Source organism: Triticum urartu, chromosome 7, assembly GCF_003073215.2.
Source record: "Triticum urartu cultivar G1812 chromosome 7, Tu2.1, whole genome shotgun sequence".
NCBI classification, from domain to species: Eukaryota; Viridiplantae; Streptophyta; class Magnoliopsida; order Poales; family Poaceae; genus Triticum; species Triticum urartu.
Window position 1 is genome coordinate 30,625,276 of NC_053028.1, and position 22,385 is coordinate 30,647,660.

A 22,385-nucleotide genomic window follows, 5' to 3' on the forward strand; every position below is an offset into this window, starting at 1 on the left:
GCCTGTTGAGGTGACCACTTCGGCCCGTGGCTGCCGCTTTATTGTGGCCTCAACCGTCTTGTTGCGGATTACGTTGGCCACCAAAAGGTCTTCATGAGGGTTTCCCCCTTTAGAGTCAGCGAATGACTTTGACAACGAGATCAATGACTGTTGCACAATGCATGTAGCTGCTTGGTCAAAGAAAAGTGGTGGCGGCAACCAATGACTGACGTCAATTGTGGTGATAATGGAGCACCCGGTCTCGAATTCTGGGTTGAAAGCCTAGGTCTGACCCAAGTTGGTTATGTTAGAATTAATCTTGACATGTGTGCATTGCATGTTAGTAGTCTAAAGATGGCTGGGGTCGTGTGAATCGACGCGCAGCCGTGTGAGATGGCAAGCTGAAGCCAAGGTCCTGAGGTGTAGACGGCAGGCTAAGTTAGTTAGTTGCATGCCTAGTTAGTAGGAGAGGATTGAGTCACACGCCTGCATGGATAAGTTGTTAGCTGGCTGGAGAGATTTCAGGGTAGTTAGCTTAGTGGTCTGCGTGCGTGAGGTAGTGGCCGAGTGTGCCGGCCAGCCATGAGTTAGTGGCTGGGTGTGGAGTCATTTGTACATGGTATTTAAGTTGATCAGATGAATGGGAAAAGAGAGGCTGTGAGGGCTAGAGGAAACCATGTAGCATATGTGTTGTCACCGGGAGCAAAGGCAAAGCTAATTTTCTCCCAGGTGAATGTGCGTGTGCGTGTGTGTTTTCTGTCCCGGTGTGTGTCCTTGTGTTCTTGAGAGACAAAGGAGAGAAGAGAGAGTTGTGCGAGGGAGCTCGAGGTAGAAGAAGGTCGGCGCTGCGAGGAGGCGACGCCAACATTTGGTATACAGAGTCAGGTTGATCCGAGATGGCGTCGGCTGTGGCGCAACAAACTCCATGCGAGATGGAGGCCGACCGCGCAAGGAGGAGGCCGCTAGTGGCGCGACGCTGCTGGTGGCTTTAACGGCGCGAGGCCATTATGACGAGAAGATGGTGTGGCGTACAGCGCCACGAAGGCGTCGTTCATGTCAAGAGATGGCCGCTGCATGCGGCAGGAGGTCGTGGTACTCGGCGCCGCGACAACATCGTCGATAGCAAGACGGCATGGTGATCGGTGTTGCGATGGCATCGTCCACGACTAGATGGTGTGTGGTGATCGGTGCTGCGATGGAGCCGTTCACGACAAGGAGGTGTTTGGCGGTGTGACGCCGTGCAAACATATGGCTGCTGTGCGACGCCGCAAGAGGAGACGGTGGTGCGATGCTGCCACAACGGTGAAATGCCGCTAAGGAGATGTACAGCGGCGCGATGCTGTCACTTGGATCGGTGCGATGCCGGTGGCGGTGGTGCGATGCCATCATCATCATGGAGAGTTGGTGTGAAGCCAGCAAACATTGCAGTGCGATGTTGTGGCAAGGTGTGTGTGTTCGGCACTGAGACGGCGTCGATGACGAGATGAAGTGAAGCTCGATGCTGTGAAGGCGTCATCCATGAAAGTTAGGTGAGCCACCATGTCAAGATTAGAAGGGAGAATGTTAGAACTAATCTTGATATGTGTGTACGTACATGTGTGCATTGCATGTTAGTAGTCTAGAGATGGCTGGGGTCGTGTGAATCGACGCGCAGCCTTGTGAGACGGCAAGCTGAAGCCAAGCTCCTGAGGAGTAGACAGCAGGCTAAGTTAGTTAGTTGCATGCCTAGTTAGTAGGAGAGGATTCAGTCACACGCCTGCATGGATAAGTTGTTAGCTGGCTCGAGAGATTCTAGGGTAGTTAGCTTAGGGCATGTACAATGGTTGATAAGACAATTTTATCTTAAATTTTGCATGTAATTTAGAGATGATAAAAAAGTATGTCTATAATGTGTTATATCTTAGCCTTATCTTCAATAATTTATCATTCCTTAAAATATGATGAGACAAATTGTGCTAAGAGATCATCTCTTGTCTTGTCTTAAATAAAAGAAGACAAGCCTTTTCTTATAAGTTCTCTCTCCTCCATATCATCATTTATCTTATGTGACACTTCTAAAATAGCACTATTGTACATGCCCTTAGTATTTGCGTACGTGAGGTAGTGGCCGAGTGTGCCGGCCAGCCGTGAGTTAGTGGCTGGGTGTGGAGTCATTTGTACATGGTATTTAAGTTGATCAGATGAATGGAAAAAGAGAGGCCGTGAGGGCTAGAGGAAACCATGTAGCATATGTGTTGTCACCGGCAACAAAGGCAAAGCTAATTTTCTCCCTGGTGAATGTGTGTGTGCGTGTGTGTTTTCTGTCCCAGTGTATTGTCCTTGTGTTCTTGAGAGACAAAGGAGAGAAGAGGGAGTTGTGTGAAGCAGCTCGAGGTAGAAGAAGGTCAGCGCTGCGAGGAGGCGGCGCCAAAAGGTTATACCTGACAATGAGGATGTTTTTTACATCATTGCCTTGTTGAAGACATTGCTTGGATACGTTCGGACTGATTCATCAAGATAAACCCTAGATTCTGGCCTTGGGTGGTTCCATCTGACGACGGTGGTGCGTGAGGGTCGCTTCTTTCCTCATCATTCATGTGGTGTAATGAGATGGTTGATGCGGATATAAAGTTTGCTGATTGCGGACCTATTCGCTTTGGGTTCTTTTTTTCTCACCTATACATAGCTTTGGTCTTATATGACTTTGCAATTGGTCGGCGTGTTTTTGGTATATGTGTGCGTTGATGTTGGCTGTGTGTCGCCTAACTATGCAAAAGCCAGGTGTGTGTTCATTGTGTCTGTATCGTATTTATGCTCTATTTTGAGCTAATAAAATCGACCCTTTGTGGATGTTTTTTATATTTTCTGAATCCAAATTTATTGCTTGTTAGCAATTGGGCAAGTGATCCCGAAGCGTTCAGGAGCAAGTGCATCACGCTCAATACGGAGGTGAACCAGCACTACCACAAGCATAGTGCTCGCCAGGTGCTGCCCGCACGGTGGTGGTACATTCCTTACTCTAGGGACTTATCGCCAACTTCGACTGGATGGCGAACAACGCTTGCATGGGTGTGTCCGCTCAGCTGCACACCACGACATATAAAGAGATCTCCCATGAGTTCCTCGCCACTGTCTAGGGTACTGTCAATATTGACGGGATGCAGCATGCGTGCACTCACTACACGGCTACACGGTAACTCTGCAGCGCCTCTGCGGCATGTTCGGTTTCTCCAACGGCACTTCCAGCATGGCAGATGAACCCTTGCGTTGAATGATGGAGGACCTCCAAGACAGTTACTTCGTGAAACGTAATCCGTTCCCGGTACCGGTTTTTCAAAAAGCTAGTATGTTACCATCGGAAGATTAGAACTTGATTTTACAATATAATGTATATTCATTTTAGCATAAGCCAAACTTAGCTAAGTTTTGTTAGCAAATAATCTAGCGTGACAGGTCACTAGGGCCGAGTAGTTCTGAAGGTCAGTAGAGCTGCAGCTGCAGCGATAGTTTTTCAGTTTCGTCGGATAGCGTATTTTTCGTTTTCAGTTAGACAGTGCCTGAGGACGCGGCATGTGCGATCCCGAGGCCCTTAGCTTGCGGCATGAGCACGCCCATGATCGTGGAATGGCACGATCCAGTAGTGGGGGCTGTTCTTGATCCGTTTTTCCCGTTTATCAAGTGAATAAGAAGAGAGAAGCAGAAAAGCAGCAAGGTATTGCGCTGCACAAAAAGTCCAATTCCTCGTGAGTGCTTTCGTCATTGACAGAGCTTTGAGCTTAGAGATAACAATTGGCATCAGAGCCGTCTTACGGTCCAGGGCATGGCCGGGCACGACACCGGCAGCAAGTCGCCATCGACGCCGCACGCAAAGATCTCTGGCGGCACAGAGCTGGTCGTGGCAGAGAGAACTATGGTGCGGGTGGTGCGTGACACCGGCGGCGCGGCGTGGCCGACCAACTACACCGACTGGGCTGTCCTCATGCAAGTCATGATGGAAGGGCGGCACCTGTGGGATGCCGTGGTGGCGGGCATGGCGGAGCGCAGCGACGATCGGCTCGCGCTCGAGGCCATCCTGCGTGGAGTGCCACCGGAGATGGGGACCACTCTCGCTGGCAAGGCCACGGCGAAGGAGGCGTGGGAATCCGTCAAGACGATGCGCCTCGGAGTGGCTCGTGTCCGCGAGGCGAAACTCGCAACCCTGTCCAAGCAGTACAACGACATCCGCTTCACCGACGGCGAGACCATCGACGACTTCGCCATGCGGATCACGAACATGGTGGCCCAGATGGTGCTGCTCGGGGAGACCATGCAGGAGAAACGCATCGTTCGCAAGTTCCTCTCCGTCGTCCCGAAGAGGTACTCACAAATCGCTTTGTCAATTGAGATACCCGTTGATCTGGATACGCTCTCCGTGGAGGAGCTCACCGGGCGGCTGAGGGCTGCCGACCAGGTGGTGTCAGCCGTCGGGCGTGTCATGTTCACGGCGGCGGAGGAGTGGCTCGCACGCATGCAGCGCAGCGAGAACGATGGATCCGGAGGTAGTGGAGCTGGGTCAGGATGCAGCGGCGGACGCCGCGGGAGAGGCCGCGGTCGCGGTCGTGGATGTGGCTCCGGCAGCCGCGGTCGCGGTCGTGGATGTGGCTCCGGCAACCGTGCGGAACCCATGGACCAGTGCCGTCACTGCAAAAAGTACGGGCACTGGGCACGTGAGTGCAAGACGCGCATCCGCGAGGAGCGAGCCGAGGCGAACCTTGCCGAACAAGGCGGGCACGACGACGACCCGACGCTTCTGATGGCGGTGATCGCCGCGACCCTTGCACAAAGCATAGGGGAGCACATCATGCTCAACGAGGAGCGTGCAGAGGCGAACCTGGGCGCGGAGGAGGCACCGTGCAACGGCCGTTGGTTCCTGGACACCGGCGCGTCCAACCATATGACTAGCGACCGATCGGCGTTCGCGGAGCTGGATGAGGGCGTCACCAGCAGCGCCAGGTTCGGGGACATCTCCAGTGCGGCTATTCGTGGTCGCGGCACAGTCACGTTCACCATGCACAGCGGCGATCATCACGCTCTCACCGATGTCTACTTCATCCCGCGTCTCAAGACGAGCATCATCAGCCTTGGGTAGCTAGACGAGCATGGCTGCACCATCAAGATCCATGGCGGCGTCCTGACTCTGTACGATCGCCGCCAGCATGAGTTGGCCCAGGTACGCTGAAATGGCAGACAACTGACAACTTATGTTGTGCTCCTGGACATTGCGCATCCTATTTGCCTGGCAGCTCACGGCGGCGACGAGGCATGAAGGAGGCATGCCAGGTTAGGTCACCAGCACTTCGACGCACTCCGGCGCATGGGGCGCGCTCACATGGTGCACGGGATGCTGCTGGTGGACCACGTCGAGCAGATCTGCGACGCATACTTGGTGGGGAAGCAACGATGTGCTCCGTTCCCTTCCCAGGCGCGCTACCGGGCGACAGAGCCGCTCGAGCTCGTTCACGTGGATCTTTGCAGGCCCATCACTCCGGCCACCCCAGCGGCAAGAGCTACTTCATGCTCGTCGTTGATGATCACAACCGCTACATGTGGGTTATGATGTTGCCGGTAAAGGATGCCGCCAAGGCCAGCATCAAGCAATTTGTTGCCGCGGCCGAGGTAGAACGGGGGCATGACTGCGCATGTTCCGGACTAACTGGGGCGGCGAGTTCACATCCAGCGCGCTCGGCGAGTACTTGGCAGACCAAGGGGTGTAGAGGCACCTAACAGAGCCCTACTCGCCGCAGCAGAACGGCATGGTGGAGTGGCGCAACCAGACTGTCGTCGGCATGGCCAGAAGCATGCTCAGGGTGAAGAACATGTCGAGCTGGTTTTGGGGGGAGGCCGTGGCGACTGTGGTATTCATCCTCAACAGCTCACACCCGCAGCGTCGATGGCATGACTCCGTACTAGGCATGGTACGGAATGAAGCCTGTCGTGCTCTACCTCCTTATGTTCGGCTGCATCACCTATGTCAAGACGCTCGACGACCACAGCACAAAGATGACCTTCATCGTCTACGAGGCGTGATCGAAGGCGTATAGAGTGTACGATCCGCTGACCAAGCACGTGTACGCGTCACGCGACGTGGTGTTTTGGTGTTTGACGAGGGCGCGAGATGGGATTGGGGTGCCACTGGCAAGCCCATGGCGGAGCCGTTTATCGTCCATCACGAGCTCTTGCTCACTACTGGAGTGCAGAGCGCGCACGCCAGGGCGGGCGACGCGAGTGGGGACCAAGAAGGGGACGACGACACCACGGCGTAGTCACCAGCCACGCCCAAAAGCGGGACCGTGGCTGCATCTCCCGCCACACCCCAGAGCGCAGCCTTGACCAGTTCCCCAGCAATACCGTGGTCCGGCGCGTCTACGGCCTCCTCGGACGGGTCTGGAGGCGCGACACCCCCTGACGAGGCTCCAGGGGCGGTGGAGTTTGTCACGCCGCCCGCAAGACGGCTGGACTCGTTCGACGCCGACGATGATCCGTTCGCAGGGCATCGCTTCCACTATATCCCGGATGTGTATGGCGGGAAGGCCAAGCAATCTGCGCCGGCGGAGCGGCTGCTTCTAGCCGAGGAGGAACCAGCAATGTTCGCCGAAGCAGTGCCTCACGATCCCTGGCGAAGCGCAGTGCTGGAGGAGCTGGCGTACATCGAGGAGAATGGTATCTGGACGCTCACTGATCTGCCTACAGGCCACACGGCCATCGGCCTCCAGTGGGTTTTCAAGCTGAAGAAAGATGCGGCTGGTGTCGTCGTCAAGCACAAGGCGAGGCTCGTGGCAAGGGGCTTTGTACAGAAGGAGGGCGTGGACTACGACGACGCGTTAGCGGTCGTGGCGAGGCTGGACTCTGTGTGCGTCATGGTCGGCACGGCGGCACAGTGCGGCTGGGAGCTGCACCATCTTGACTTCAAGTTGGCCTTCCTCAATGGCGAGCTCAAAGAGGAAGTCTACGTCACACAGCCACCTGGCTTCGCACGAAGAGGCGAGGAGCACAAGGTGTTCCGACTCCATAAGGCACTCTTATGGGTTGCGGCAGGTGCCGTGAGCTTGGAACTCCAAGCTTGATTGCACCATGCAGCAACTTTGGTTCGCGAGCTGCCCGTCAGATCATTCCATGTACGTGCGAGGCAAGGGACAAGCACGGCTCCTGGTTGGTGTTTACGTCGACGATCTTGTCGTCGCCGGAGCCGACGCCGAGGCGATCGGCAGCTTCAAGAGGGAGATGATGGCCAGGTTTCGCATGAGTGATATTGGCTTACTCAGTTTTTACCTCGGCATAGAAGTGAAGCAGGGGGCTGAGAGATCACCCTGTCGCATGCGGCTTACGCTGGTGAGCTCCTGGAGCGGGCGGGCACGGCGGACTGCAATCCAACGCACGTGCCCATGAAGCCGCGCCTCAAACTGAGCAAGGAAGGGCCAGAACTGCGTGTGGACGCCACAGACTACCGCAACATCATCGGAGGACTTCGCTACCTCACCCACACGCGGCCGGACATCACCTTCGCGGTGGGGTACCTAAGCCAGTTCATGGAGGCGCCGACCACGGCGCACCTGGCCGCCGTCAAGCATCTCCTTCGCTACATCGCCGGCACCCGCAGGTATGGGTGCAACTATATCAAGGAAGGCAACGGCGGGCTCATTGGGTACAGCGACTCGGACATGGCCGGCGATCTTGACGATCGCAATAGCACACCCGGCAACCTCTTCTTCCTCGGAGGAGCACAGATCACTTGGCAATCGCAGAAGCAGAAGATTTTCACGCTATCCTCGTGTGAAACCGAGTACGTGGCTGCAACAATTGCAGTATGCCAGGGCGTGTGGCTGAGCAGGCTCTTGGGTGATTTGCTCGTGGAGGGGGCCGGCCCCGTCGCCATCTTCATCGACAACAAGTCGGCCATCCAGCTGTGCAAGAACCCTGTTTTCCACGATCAAAGCAAGCACATCGGTGTGCGGTTCCACTTCATTCGAAGGTGTGTGGAGAAGGGAAAGATTAGGGTCGAGCACATCGCCACTGGCGACCAGCTCGCAGACATTTTCACAAAATCACTTGGGCGGACGCGATTCCTAGAGCAGCCAGGGGCGGACCCAGGACAAAATTTACCCGGTGTCCCATGTACAATAAAACATGCATACCATATTACATAAAAGTAGTCGTTTCCGCCGCGATGGCCAACAAAACAAAAAAATAAAAATAAAAATATATTTTATTGCATACGATTCTACAACATTATATTTGAAACCAATCAACATTTTCATTATGTATTGATCGCTCTTGCCTTTTTAGAAATGTTTCCTTCTATGACATGTGATTTGATAGTTATTATTTGATATTTGTGCGTGATAATTTATATTTGGGCAGAGAAGATTAAACCATGAAAGAATATGTATCTAATACTTGGATTTTTTTCCAGGTTGGTTATACTTGAATTGCATGGTTATAAAAGTAAGCTTACTTTGGTGCGTCTAGTCTTCTGAGAATCGTCCAGCACAAATGCCGATCACCTTCAAGGATTGTGATCTGACCTCCACTTTGTGAATAAATTTTGAATATTTCACGCAATTGTTTTTAAAAATATTTCAATGATCCGATCATTAACACAGTTAAGAGGCCTTGCCGGAATCCTCAAGGGTTTGAGGAACAAGAATTACAATCTAGAAGAAACACGTCGCATTGGAGTCTGTACTTCTTATGATTTACCTTATATTTCCTCTCCTGCTTCGGCCACTTGACAAGATCTGGGGACGGCAGCGTCAAAGTGAGTATGGTGACCCGAGTGCCGAGCCAACGATGGATTGATTTTATTAGAGTGACACGGAGAGGCGTACAACATTTTTGTTGTTGTTGAGGAATTGTTTGTTTTAGATGAGAGCCTTTTTTGAGAATTAGACGAGAGCCTTTTTTTAGAAATAATTAGATGAGAGCCTGGTCAATCAATTTAGCTTTTTTTAAGGGTGGTAGATCGATTTAGCTTTTTTTTAGGGATGAAAAAAAAGTATTCATGAAATACCATAATTTATGGGATATAGAGAGGGTTATGGGATGCAAAAGCCATATGTGGCGCCCGTGAGCTTTTAATGAAAACTTTGCTAAACTGTGGGCATCGCCATTAGAATGGCGCCCTTAGAAGACGATCGATCGATTTACCTACCGCCTGGCTGCCTCGCTCGCTGCTAAGGCTGGGCCTCCCACTGGCTAGCTTTTTTTTTGTTTGACGGATTCACATTGGCTAGCTGCATCGCGTAGCAGGTAGTTGTTGAATGGGCCAGCTTGTTGTCCCGGTGTCAAGGTAATGAAATTACGGGGTGTCCCAGCCGTATATGGGCTATATATGTATAGGCAAAATATCTATCTACCCGGTGTCCTGTGACACCCCCTGGCCGAACGTGGGTACGCCTCTGAGAGCAGCACGCACGCATTGGCATGGTTGAGGTTTAGGCCTTCTGTCACGACTAGCTTAGGGGGAGATTGTTATCAAATAATCTAGCGTGACAGGTCACTAGGGTCGAGTAGTTCTGAAGGTCAGTAGAGCTGCAGCTGCAGCGATAGTTTTTCAGTTTCGTCAGATAGCGTATTTTTCGTTTTCAGTTAGACAGTGCCTGAGGACAGGACGCGGCATGTGCGATCCCGAGGCCCTTAGCTCGCGGAATGAGCACTCCCATAATCGTGGCATGGCATGATCCAGTAGTGGGGGCTGTTCTTGATCCGATTTTCCCGTTCATCAAGTGAATAAGAAGAGAGAAGTAGAAAAGCAGCAAGGTATTGCGCTGCACAAAAAGTCCAGTTCCTCGTGAGTGCTTTCGCCATTGACAGAGCTTTGAGCTCAGAGATAACAATTGGCATCAGAGCCATCTTTCGGTCCAGGGCATGGCCGGAGAGGACACGGGCAGCAAGGGAGTATTTTCGGACGGAGAGAGTATTTTTATATTGTATTTGTTTGATATTATATAGGTTGATATAGGTTTCCAATATACTTGCTCTGAAGTTTGAGTATGATAAAAGTAATATACACTGTGAAACGAAAATGACATTTCTATTTTTTGATTTTTGTCTCACGGATCGATCCGTTTAAACTTTATTACCACATCACAGCACACAGACGCGCGCATACAATACACTGCTGGTTTGAGTTTCATGCGCTGCACGCAGGCCGCGTCATCAGGGTCGCAGCCGGCCTAGCAGCCCGTGCCGGAATAGGTGCAGCGGCATCTGGCCTCGCAGGGCGGCGGAGGTGTGCACACAGCGATGCGGACCTTCCCTTTCGGGCAGGGCACACAGCCGCACCGCCCGATGCACGTCCCTAGACCGTCCGTCGGCTGCCCCGACGCGGCCGGGGCCAGCGCGCGCGCGCGTGTGTGTGTGTGTGTGTGTGTGTGTGTGTGTGTGTGTGTGTGTGTGTGTGTGTGTGTGTGTGTTGCAGATGATGAAGATAATGCAGTGAGTTAGATCCAGTGACAATTTTGAGAAAAGCGAGATTTCAATGCAGGTGATGAACGTCATCTACTGATTATATAATTGGGTGCCTCCACAGGTTATACAAAATTGGTCGATCAAGTGCAATGCAGGACCATCCACTATACAGTGATCTTTTAAACATCACCCAACCCAATCTTTTGGTTAGGTAAAATGATGTTGTTTGTCTGCAGTATGTCAGTTCTAACATTGTTTAGCCTATCCATCCAGGGTGCATATGGGAAGCTCTTCTTTGCTGCAGCACCGTCGAGGCCGAGGACACGGTGATATGCTCACCATTAAGCAACTGGTCTGGTGATGGATTAAGCGTGTGAAGAAACTTTTGATCTGAGGTAGTATAATATTTTCTTATTTACTTACAGTGTCTTTTTAACATGCACCTCTACAAGCTATTTGTCTGCAGGTAGCGTTCATCTAAGAAAGATTGTGGTTCATTAAGTAATTAACTAGGCAAGACAAACAACTTACAGGTGTTAGTAGGCCCTAGGTGTTAGTCTGTGATGGCTGAAAAGTATACATATATAATTATACCCTCTCAAATCAGTCAAGCTATGTGATTTATTATTATTTGGAGCATGGGGATTCACTCAACAAAACAAGTTTCATATTTTTATCACTGATTTTGTCTCTCTTTTGTTGTCTTAATTTTTCATATTTTATACCCTAATTATCATGACACATTTTCTTCTACCATCAAATCTACATTGATACTCCCCCCTATTCCTCATCTTTGACACGTACTGTAAAACAGCCAATTCTATTAATAAGATCAATGTCTCCCTTGATTGTATGGACGTATCAATGCACAACTATTCAATCAAACCCATGAAGTTGTCCATCGAGGGACTACCGATGCCCATGGTATGAGTAAAAAAGAAGTTATCTTGCAGTCCAGTTTGTTTTTGTGACATCTTATACTTGGACTGTGCTTCTGAGGTTCTATCCTATACGTGCATTTAGTTTCTCACGTTCTATGTTGGGCTTGATTTAATGGGTTTTATAAGAATTCCAACCGATTAATCTTTTGTTCAGTTTCCAAGCATAATATGTGATTAATCTTCTCAATTTCCAGGACCACCAGTGAATTATTTCGCAGGCTAGCATCGTTGTTGGGCACAGGGGTTATTATCAGCAAGGTAGAAAATGCTCATATTCCATGCAGGAAGAATTTTTGACCTTATCCACAAAAGCCACCAGATCACAAAATTGGAGGGATTCTAATTAACCTTTCTGAATGCGTGGGACTGAATTAGAGCAGAACTATGGCAACCCCGCCATGCAAAATAGGCCATGCATGAATCATATATCTCATCAGGTCACCATCTTGCCAAACTTTGCACTGCCTAATGCATCGGAGGTAAGAGTTGCCTGTCTTCTCTTGAATTGATTTTCTGACTGTTAGGGTACTTAACTTTGTATTGCTAATAAGTAACAATTGAAATTGATATCAGTCCATGCACTATAATTTTTGTAAGTTAATCTAGGGTAAAAGTATGATAAATACGTGTTTGGTTTTTGAGAGTAGACAGATATGTTAAACATGTTTTGTTTCTTATTTTGCAACGTATATATGATCAGATTATTTGTCCAGTAACCCATACCTATGTAAACGTATGAAATAACTCCATGGTAGTCAAACCCAATACACCTCCCATACCCCAACAAAATGCAATCGAATTCAAGGGTGACATGTTATAAAGGTCAATCTTACATATACATGCAACAAAACTAAGCATGCACCCAAGAATAGTCTATTTTCAGGAAAGATAGTTACTTTCTTTTACACTGTTCATTTTTTTGGATCGTGAACATGATAAACTTTATTATTAATGTCATGTCACTACTGGAATCGTCGAATTCGCCAAGTTTGCAGCATACTCGGCAAAGCCTAGAAACAACTTGGCATTGTGTTTGCCCAATTCTGTTCTCGGCAAACGACACTTGGTTGGACGGACATGAGCAATCTTGAACTTTTCCAAGTTCTTATTATTGGCACTCGACAAACATTTTAAACAGCCCTTGCTGAGTTTCGAAAAAAGAGAACTCGGCAAACTACCACGTTAGGAATAACATGCATATTAATTTGTTGGAACGACATATATAGGGTGCAGATAATGGATACGAGGTATGTGCATCGGTTTGTTTGATTATATAAATAAGATTTTAGGTAAATATTGTATCAATATTTCGCTATATATGGATTTACGTTTTCTTTTGGTTTCATTATATACAAAATTATTTTAGTAAGGGTTTTGTATATACCTTATTTGACAAATTTCGTGTGAATTCAAAATAGAGACTAGAACAGTTTACTTTTGTCTATATGTTATTATATTAGCATTTATTTTTAGGAAATGACTAATATAATGAAAGTTAACATGTTTAGATCAATAAATTTTGATGTGATCGAAGCAAAGCAGATGCACCGAAGTGCAACCATCTCAACATGTACACAAGCTCAACGGAATGACCATTTTCTCTATGCATGATTTTATTTTATCAGGTATGGACTAGGATTTTGTCTTCTAATGAGAAAAGTTTCGAACAAGAAAAGAAGTACTAAAAAATGGTCGCTGATGCGTGCATCTATTCCTTTTCTTTTTAAAAAGGTCTAATTGTTTGTGTTGTTGATTTTGTGAGGCTCTTTCATCTTATATATAAAGTAAACTTCCTAAGTAGTCCAGAGACTGGTCGGAATAGGTGCCAAGTTAATGAACAATCAACAAAATTTAATTTCAATGTGTTGAAGGGATCATATACCAAGATTTAGAGGTTGTTAAATAATTGGATTATTTTTATCTAGATGGAGAACATTTGAGTATATGCGAGTCATTTCATATTCTGTTATTTTAAGTATAAAATTTTAACTACGATAAGATTTGACTGTTGAACATGTATGGTCATAAGACAAGATGGAACTGTTCCAATAGAAATTTGAGAATTCCCGATTTAATTACTCCCGGTAAATGAAATGTAGTCTCAAAACTCAACCTATTGCAGATTACTAAACTAGCCCGTGCGAATGCACGGGTTGACGACTAGTACTACTAAAGTTTAGTCCCACATTACTAGTTGAGTGGGACTTGGACCTCCTTATAAGGGAGGTTCTTTTTCCACTTGTACGAGCATGAAAACAAGACGGGTATCCACGCGCGCTCCTCCTCCGCCGCCCGCCTCGCCACGCCTCGGCACGACGCGCCGCGGGTTGCGGGAATGAGCCGAGCTAACTAGAACTACTCACCTTTTGAGTCCTGTACGGGAGAAGGGTGATAAGGTTTTTGGGGAGCGCTCAGCATGACTACTGGCTGATTCATCACGGACGATCCGGTCGCCAACGACTTCTTCCCCGACGTCCACGATCTCCTCGACGATATGGCAGGCGAGGACACCGACCCCAAGTCCAGCACTTCAACTGCTGCTGTCCCGTACGCGTTCTTACTCTTTCTGTTAGATGTCATGACACAGTTCTTTGCTCTACTTTCCGTCCTACATGTGTTAGGTTCTACTTCATATATGCAACTTCATCTAGTGTCTGTTCTAGATGTGTTTATTTCAAGTTCATATATGCAGATGCTCTTTACCTTCTCTCTGTCCGAACTCATGACTTGTTTTATCTCCACTATATTAGTCATGCTTTATCTAGTATTTCTGTTAATAAAATCATTCGGTAAATTGCTCATATTTCCAACAATCCAAAAACCTTATTATAGGCAATTTACCCCGAGTGGTTTTGCTGCTTCCATGAGACCTCCTATGTTTGAGGGTATCCACTATAAGAGGTGGCGCGTGAGAGCAGTCTTATGGTTTCAAACCATGAGTTGCTATGACGCCACTCTCGGCAAACCTGAAGGAGAGCTTGATGCTCAACAGGCACAAGCTTTTAAGAAAATGGATACTCTGTTTAAGGCTGCTCTCTTGAGTGTTCTTGGTGAGAACATAGTTGATACTTATGCGTCCATTGATAATGGAAAAGATATGTGGGACGCACTCGAGGCCAAGTTTGGGGTCTCGGATGTAGGCACTGAGCTGTACATCATGGAGCAATCCTATGATTACAGGATGACTAAAGAGCGCTCCGTGGTTGAGCAAGCTCATGAGATACAGTCATTTGCTAGAGAACTTGACCACTTCAATTGTATGCTACCGGACAAGTTTGTTGCCGGAGGTATCATCACTAAGCTTCCTCCTTCATGGAGGAACTTTGCTACCTTGATGAAGCATAAGAGGCATGAGTTTTCCGTCCCGGATCTCATTGGCACTCTTGATGTGGAAGAAAAGGTGAGAGCAAAGGACACACATGCTCGACGTATTGAGGGAGGATCTAGTGCCAATGTGGTACAGAAGCAGAACTTCCAGCCCAACAAGTTCAAGAACAAGGGCAAGTTTGATGGAAAAGCAAAGTTTGATGGGAAGAACAAGGCTGTGCAACAAACGAACTTCAAGAAGAAGAATGGCAAGAAGAAAGGTGCTTTTCATGTGTGTGGGGATCCTGATCATTGGGCTCCTAGTTGCCATAATCGCTATGGCAAGCGTCATCCTGGGAAAGGCGGCAAGACCGCTAATGTTGTCATTCGAGACACTGACATGAAGGATGTTGGGTATGGTATATTTCCCACTATTCTTTCAGTATGTCATTCTCCTGACTGGTTGATTGACACGGGTGCTAATGTGCATGTATGCGGTGATATTTCCATGTTTTCGTCTTATCAGACCACAGGGACTTCAACCGTGCTGATGTGCAATGGTTCAAGTGCTTCTGTTCGTGGTGTTGGCACGGTCGATCTGAAGTTTACTTCGGGGAAGATCGTGCGGCTGAAGAACGTGCATTATGTCCCCTCCGTCAATAAAAATCATGTTAGCGGATCTCTTCTGTGTAGAGATGGCTACAAGCTTGTCTTTGAGTCGAATAAATTTGTAATATCCAAGTATGGAACCTTTGTTGGTAAAGGCTATGAGTCAGGAGGCTTGTTTCGTTTATCCTTATCAGACGTTTGCAATAAAGTTGTTAATCATGTTTGCAACAATAGTGAATCAAATGTGTGGCATTCACGTCTTTGTCATGTTAACTTTGGTTGCATGTCGCGACTAGTGAAGTTGAACTTAATCCCTAGTTTCACCACCATCAAGGGATCTAAGTGTCAAGTGTGTGTGCAAGCTAAGCAACCTCGTAAGTCCCACACGACTGCGGAAATAAGAAATCTTGCACCACTAGAGCTCATACATTCAGATCTATGTGAAATGAATGGTGTGTTGACAAAAGGTGGAAAGAAATATTTCATGACGTTAATTGACGACTCCACTAGATACTGCCGTGTGTATCTTCTGAAATCTAAGGATGAGGCTTTGAACTTTTTCAAGATCTATAAAGCTGAAGTGGAAAACCAACTTGATCGAAAAATGAAGAGGCTTAGGTCCGACCATGGTGGAGAGTATTTTTCCAATGAGTTTGATGCTTTTTGTGCGGAACATGGTATAATCCATGAGAGGACGCCTCCCTACTCACCTCAGTCAAATGGGGTGGCCGAAAGAAAGAACTGTACTCTAACTAATTTGGTTAACGCCATGTTAGACACATCGGGTCTCTCCAAGGCATGGTGGGGGGAGGCGATATTGACAGCATGTCATGTCCTGAACCGAGTCCCCACAAAGAACAAAGAGATAACTCCATTCGAGGAATGGGAGAAGAAAAGGTTAAAACTCTCTTATCTGCGAACATGGTGTTGTTTGGCGAAAGTCAATGCTCCAATTTCAAAGAAGCGGAAGCTTGGACCAAAGATTGTGGATTGTGTTTTCCTGGGATATGCTTTTCATAGCATTGGCTATAGATTCTTGGTTGTAAAATCGGAGGTACTTGACATACATGTCGGTATGATCATGGAGTCAAATGATGTGACTTTCTTTGAAGATATCTTTCCCATGAAGGATATGGCTACCTCATCTAATCAGGAGATGCCTAGTTCATCGAATCAGGAACCAGTTACAATTACCGAACCTGCCATTTCGATGGAACACTTTGAAAGTCCTGTGGAGGAGAACAATAAAGTTCCTACTAGGAGTGCAAGAGACAAAGGACTGTAAAGTCTTTTGGTGATGATTTTCTTGTGTATCTCATAGATGACACTCCCAGTTCTATTTCAGAGGCCTATGCATCTGAAGATGCTGACTACTGGAAGGAAGCGGTTCGTAGCGAGATGGATTCCATCTTGGCGAATGAAACCTGGGAGATAATTGATCGTCCTTATGGGTGCAAACCTATAGGATGCAAATGGGTATTCAAGAAGAAGCTTAGGCCTGATGGTACTATTGAAAAGTACAAGGCTCGGCTCGTGGCTAAGGGTTATACCCAAAAGGAAGGTGAAGACTTCTTTGATACTTACTCACCTGTGGCTCGACTGACCACTATTCGAGTTCTACTTTCACTAGCTGCCTCGCATGGCCTTCTCGTTCATCAAATGGATGTTAAGACTGCTTTCCTAAATGGAGAGTTGGACGAGGAAATTTATATGGAACAACCAGATGGGTTTGTACTTGATGGTCAGGAAGGAGAAGTGTGCAAGTTGCTAAAGTCTTTGTATGGAATCAAGCAAGCACCCAAACAGTGGCATGAGAAGTTTGAAAGAACTATAACAGCTGCAGGCTTTGTTGTAAACGAAGCTGACAAATGTGTGTACTATCGCCATGGTGGGGGCGAGGGAGTTATCCTTTGCTTGTATGTTGATGACATACTAATTTTCGAAACAAATCTGAATGTTATTAAGGAGGTCAAGGATTTCCTATCTCGTTGTTTTGAGATGAAGGATTTAGGAGTGGCTGATTTCATTTTGAACATCAAGTTGTTGAGAGACGATGATGGTGGGATTACATTGCTTCAATCTCACTATGAGGAAAAGATCTTGAGTCGCTTTGGCTATAGTGACTGCAAGCCCTCCCCAACACCATATGATGCGTGTGTGTTACTTAGAAAGAATCGAAGAATTGCTAAAGATCAATTGAAATATTCTCAGATTATTGGCTCGCTTATGTACTTAGCCAGTGCTACAAGACCTGACATCTTTTTTGCTGTTAGCAAACTGAGTCGGTTTGTTTCAAAACTAGGAGATGTGCATTGGAAAGCTCTAGAGAGAGTTTTGCGTTATTTGAAAGGCACTGCAAATTATGGAATTCACTACACCGAGCACCCAAAGGTGCTTGAAGGGTATAGTGACTCAAACTAGATCTTATATGCTGATGAGATAAAGGCCACGAGCAGTTATGTATTTACTCATGGAGGTGGCGCTGTTTCTTGGAAGTCTTGCAAGCAGACCATCTTAACGAGGTCAACAATGGAAGCAGAACTCGCAGCACTAGATACAGCTACGGTTGAAGCAGATTGGCTTCGTCGGCTCTTGAATGACTTGCCGGTTGTTGAGAAACCTGTACCAGATGTCCTTATGAACTGCGACAATCAAACTGTGATCACGAAAGTGAGCAGCTCAAAGGATAACATGAAGTCATCAAGACACGTTCAGAGAAGGGTAAAGTCTGTCAGAAAAATGAAAAACTCCTGAGTTATTGCATTGGATTATATCCAAACGTCTAAAAATCTGGCAGATCCTTTTACTAAGGGTCTATCACGTAATGTGATAGACAATGCATCAAGGGAGATGGGTATGAGACCCACAATATGAGTTGTTCACAGTGGTAACCTATTCTTTGTGATCGGAGATCCCGTGAATTAGATGTGGAAGACAAGCTGTTGGTCAACTGAGAGGAGAGTATCCTTACTATTCACAATACCACTCCATGAAGATGCAATACTCTCCTAATCTGCATGGCAGGTTGATATATATCTTAATGTGTTCTAAGTGGCTTATTTAAGCAGAGATGTTATCCTGCAGAACATCTTTTGAAGAACACACCTATATGAGTCTGATTGTCAAACGTCGCAATTTATGAGAGTAGGGTTCTCTCTAGTAAACTTATGAAAGGTCACTGAGTATGACACATAAGCTCCACCCGCGGGGAAGACCCACGGTAGCCACGTATCGGTCAAGGCATTATGTGAAGCTAGATTCGCAGAAAACATGCAGTTCAAGGCCCAGTCCACTGTTCAAGTTGCTTACTAGTGTAGCATAGAGTTCTATGTGGAAGTTCAACTTAACAGTCTCCACTGCAGTACCAGTATATAAAACAGTGTTTTGGAACCAAAGGCAAATTTTTGTGTGCCTCTGGGATCTGGTGGGGGATTGCTGGAATTTAGTCTATTTTGGGCAGCCCAATAACTATTTCAGAAATTCCTAATAAATCCTAGAGGCCCACTTAGCCCATTTGTGCAAGGCAAGGGATACTACTAAAGTTTAGTCTCACATTGCTAGTTGAGTGGGACTTGGACCTCCTTATAAGGGAGGTTCTTTCCCCACTTGTACGAGCATGAGAGCAAGAGGGATATCCACGCGCGCTCCTCCTCCGCCGCCCGCCTCGTCACGATGCGACGCGCCGCGGGTTGCGGGAATGAGCCGAGCCGATATCTAATTTTTTGCCACGCACTACGGGTATACGAAAGGTCACACGGAAGCTAAAAAGATTTTTGTGAAAGTGGAGTTCGAATGCGAACGGTGCAGCCCTTCGGCTGCTGGCTGTTCGCTTCGTCTCTGTCTCTTTGTTTCGCCTCCCGTTGTTACCCTCTCGCCTCCTTCTCTTGCGCCTATAAAAGGGAGGTCGCTCCTCCCAGAAAGACGCACCAGAATTACTCCTTCCATCGCCATCGGTTCCATCTCTGAGCTGCTGTTGTCTTCCTCATCCCTGCTTGCGGCGTGCACCGCACGTCGGGACAGTAGGCCTCCGAGACCGCACCTTTTGAGTCCTGTACGGGAGAAGGGTGATAAGGTTTTTGGGGAGCGCTCAGCGCGACTACTGGCTGATTCATCACGGACGATCCGGTCGCCGATGACTACTTCCCCGACGACGACTTCTTCCCCGACGTCCACGATCTCCTCGACGACATGGCAGGCGAGGACACTGACCCCAAGTCCAGCACTTCCACTGCTGCTATCCCGTATGTGTTCTTACTCTTTCTGTTAGATGTCATGACATAGTTCTTTTCTCTACTTTCCGTCCTACATGTGTTACGTTCTACTTCATATATGCAACTTCATCTAGTGTCTGTTCTAGATGTGTTTAGTTCAAGTTCATATATGCATATGCTCTTTACCTTCTCTCTGTCCGAACGCATGACTTGTTTTATCTCTACTATATTAGTCATGCTTTATCTAGTATTTCTGTTAATAAAATTATTCGGTAAATTGCTCATATTTCCAACAGCGGGTCCACTAGCAAGATGCGTTTTTTCACTATTCCAATGAGCTAAACCTCTATTGCCTAGTTTGGACCTTTGTGAATCAGATTGCTTTGGATTAGTACATGGCGTTTTGGCTTGGCCGGTACAATATAATTCATTTTTATATTTCTTTAAAACAAAGATGAAACAAGTCTCTTGTTCCATAATTAACCGACTGAGTGGATTCCAATGAAAACCTATGCTTATAAGAAATTATGGAATAGTCTTTACTTCATATAGAACTAAAATCCTAATGACTTTAAATTACCTAAGTTTTAGAATGCCTTGTTTAAGAGACTCAGTTTTTTTGGTTTTGATTGGAATTCCTTTCCTTTATGGAATACCATTCTGAACTTAATTAACTATTTTCATTTTCCCTTCTTTTTATCCCCTGTCTTATCTTATATGGGGGATAAGCTCGAAAATGCACTTTGGGGCCGAGCTACCCGCAGGCCGGTATCAGACCCGTTTGTGCTTGTCGTGATCAGTGCCAAGCCAGTATGCAGCTACTGTATTTGTAGTAGAGGCCGTTGCACAGTGCCCCGTATCTACTAGAAAGTAAACAGTGTGGCAGCTCATGTATACTAGCAGGCACAACAATGCGTGCACAGCTGCCTGGCATGGTCACACGCACACATTGACAGAGATGCATCTGCACGATATGGGATTGACTCCGTCAACATGTGCTATGGCAGAGAGCTGTTTGCGGGGAAATACCCTTTGGCTCTCACTAGTAGAAAACGGGCCTATTGTCCCGGTTCGTAAGGGTCTTTTGTCCCGATTCCTGAACCGGGACTAAAGGGTTGGTACTAATGCCCTGTCCCTTTAGTCCCGGTTCAATCCAGAACCGGGACAGATGGGTCTCCATGTGGCCTGTGCGCGGAGCCCAGGCAGGAGGGCCTTTGGTCCCGGTTGGTGGCACCAACCGGGACCAATAGGCATCCACGCGTCAGCATTTCTGTGGCTAGGGTTTTTGTTTTTTTTCAAAGGGGAGGGGTTTGGGGGTTTTGGGGGGTTAATTTAGGTGTTTCATATATTGTGTTAGCTAGCTGTAATTAATAGAGAGAAGTGTCCTCTCTATGTCCGTGCTTGGTTGACGCTACGTACTATACATACGTATAGAGAGGACTAGACACGCTAGCTAGCTAGTAAGCAAACGAAGGAAACAGAAGATCGTCATGAACATATATGCATACAGAGAGAAGTGATATCGACCACCTCTCCTTCTCCGAGAGATTGGTCGAACAACAAGTTCTCGTATATCTATCCGACACTACCGGCTACATATATACAATAATTATCTCTTACAAATATAATCTCCTAACATACAGACGCATGGTACACATAGTATTCTCCATCTTGAGCGATCACGTGGTCAAGAAAGAATGCCGCCAATTCCTCTTGAATTGGTCGCACGCGAGATAGTGCTAGGAGTTCATCCCGCTTCCGAAACATCTAATTTGAAGAAGGGGGTCAATACATATATATATATGAATGAATGAAACTCAACACAAATGATGGTAATAAAATAAAATTGTGAATATTGTTATTTACGCACTTGATATTGTTCGTCAGAGTAGCCCCGCTCACAGGTCGTGTGGCGGATGGACTCGCAAACGTAGTATCCACAGAAATCATTCCCTTGTTCCTGCCACAAGCACTTTACAAGAAATAGAGGTCAATCAAACTGATAAGTAAGAATGCCAAATGGTATTGATGAAACTAGCGCTTGAATCACTAGGAGATGCGCGGAACATGCTACTATAGTACTTACTTTCGGGTGTCTAAATTGCAGCTTCTTCGGCAGTCCCAGAGCTTTTTTGGTGAATTTTCTCCAAACCCTGCCAGACAAAGAAAACAATTACTTGATATATCAGGAAATGAACAAAGTTGCTGATATGGTGGATAATGATCGATTTAACTTACTTCTCGAGCATTTGAGTCATGTCCGCATAGTCCTGTGGATCTTTTCGTCTCGAGTCTAAGACGGTTACTAGTCCCTGCTCAAGCTTAATCTCTAGGAGAATATAGTGGAAAGTGCACACGCATGCATAACTCATCAATTACATTACTATAACCTTGACTAATATATAAGGGAAACCGAATATGCACAAGACAGTAACACTGTAGGATCGAAAGTATGTCTAGAGGGGGGGTGATTAGACTACTTGACCAATTAAAAACTTAACCTTTTCCCAATTTTAGTTCTTGGCAGATTTTAGCTATCTTAGGACAAGTCAAGCAATCATCACACAATTCAAGCAAGCATGCAAAGAGTATATTGGCAGCGGAAAGTAAAGCATGCAACTTGCAAGAATGTAAAGGGAAGGGTTTGGAGAATTCAAACGCAATTGGAGACACGGATGTTTTTCCCGTGGTTCGGATAGGTGGTGCTATCCTACATCCACGTTGATGGAGACTTCAACCCACGAAGGGTAACGGTTGCACGAGTCCACGGAGGGCTCCACCCACGAAGGGTCCACGAAGTAGCAACCTTGTCTATCCCACCATGGACATCGCCCACGAAGGACTTGCCTCACTAGCGGTAGATCTTCACGAAGTAGGCAATCTCCTTGCCCTTACAAACTCCTTGGTTCAACTC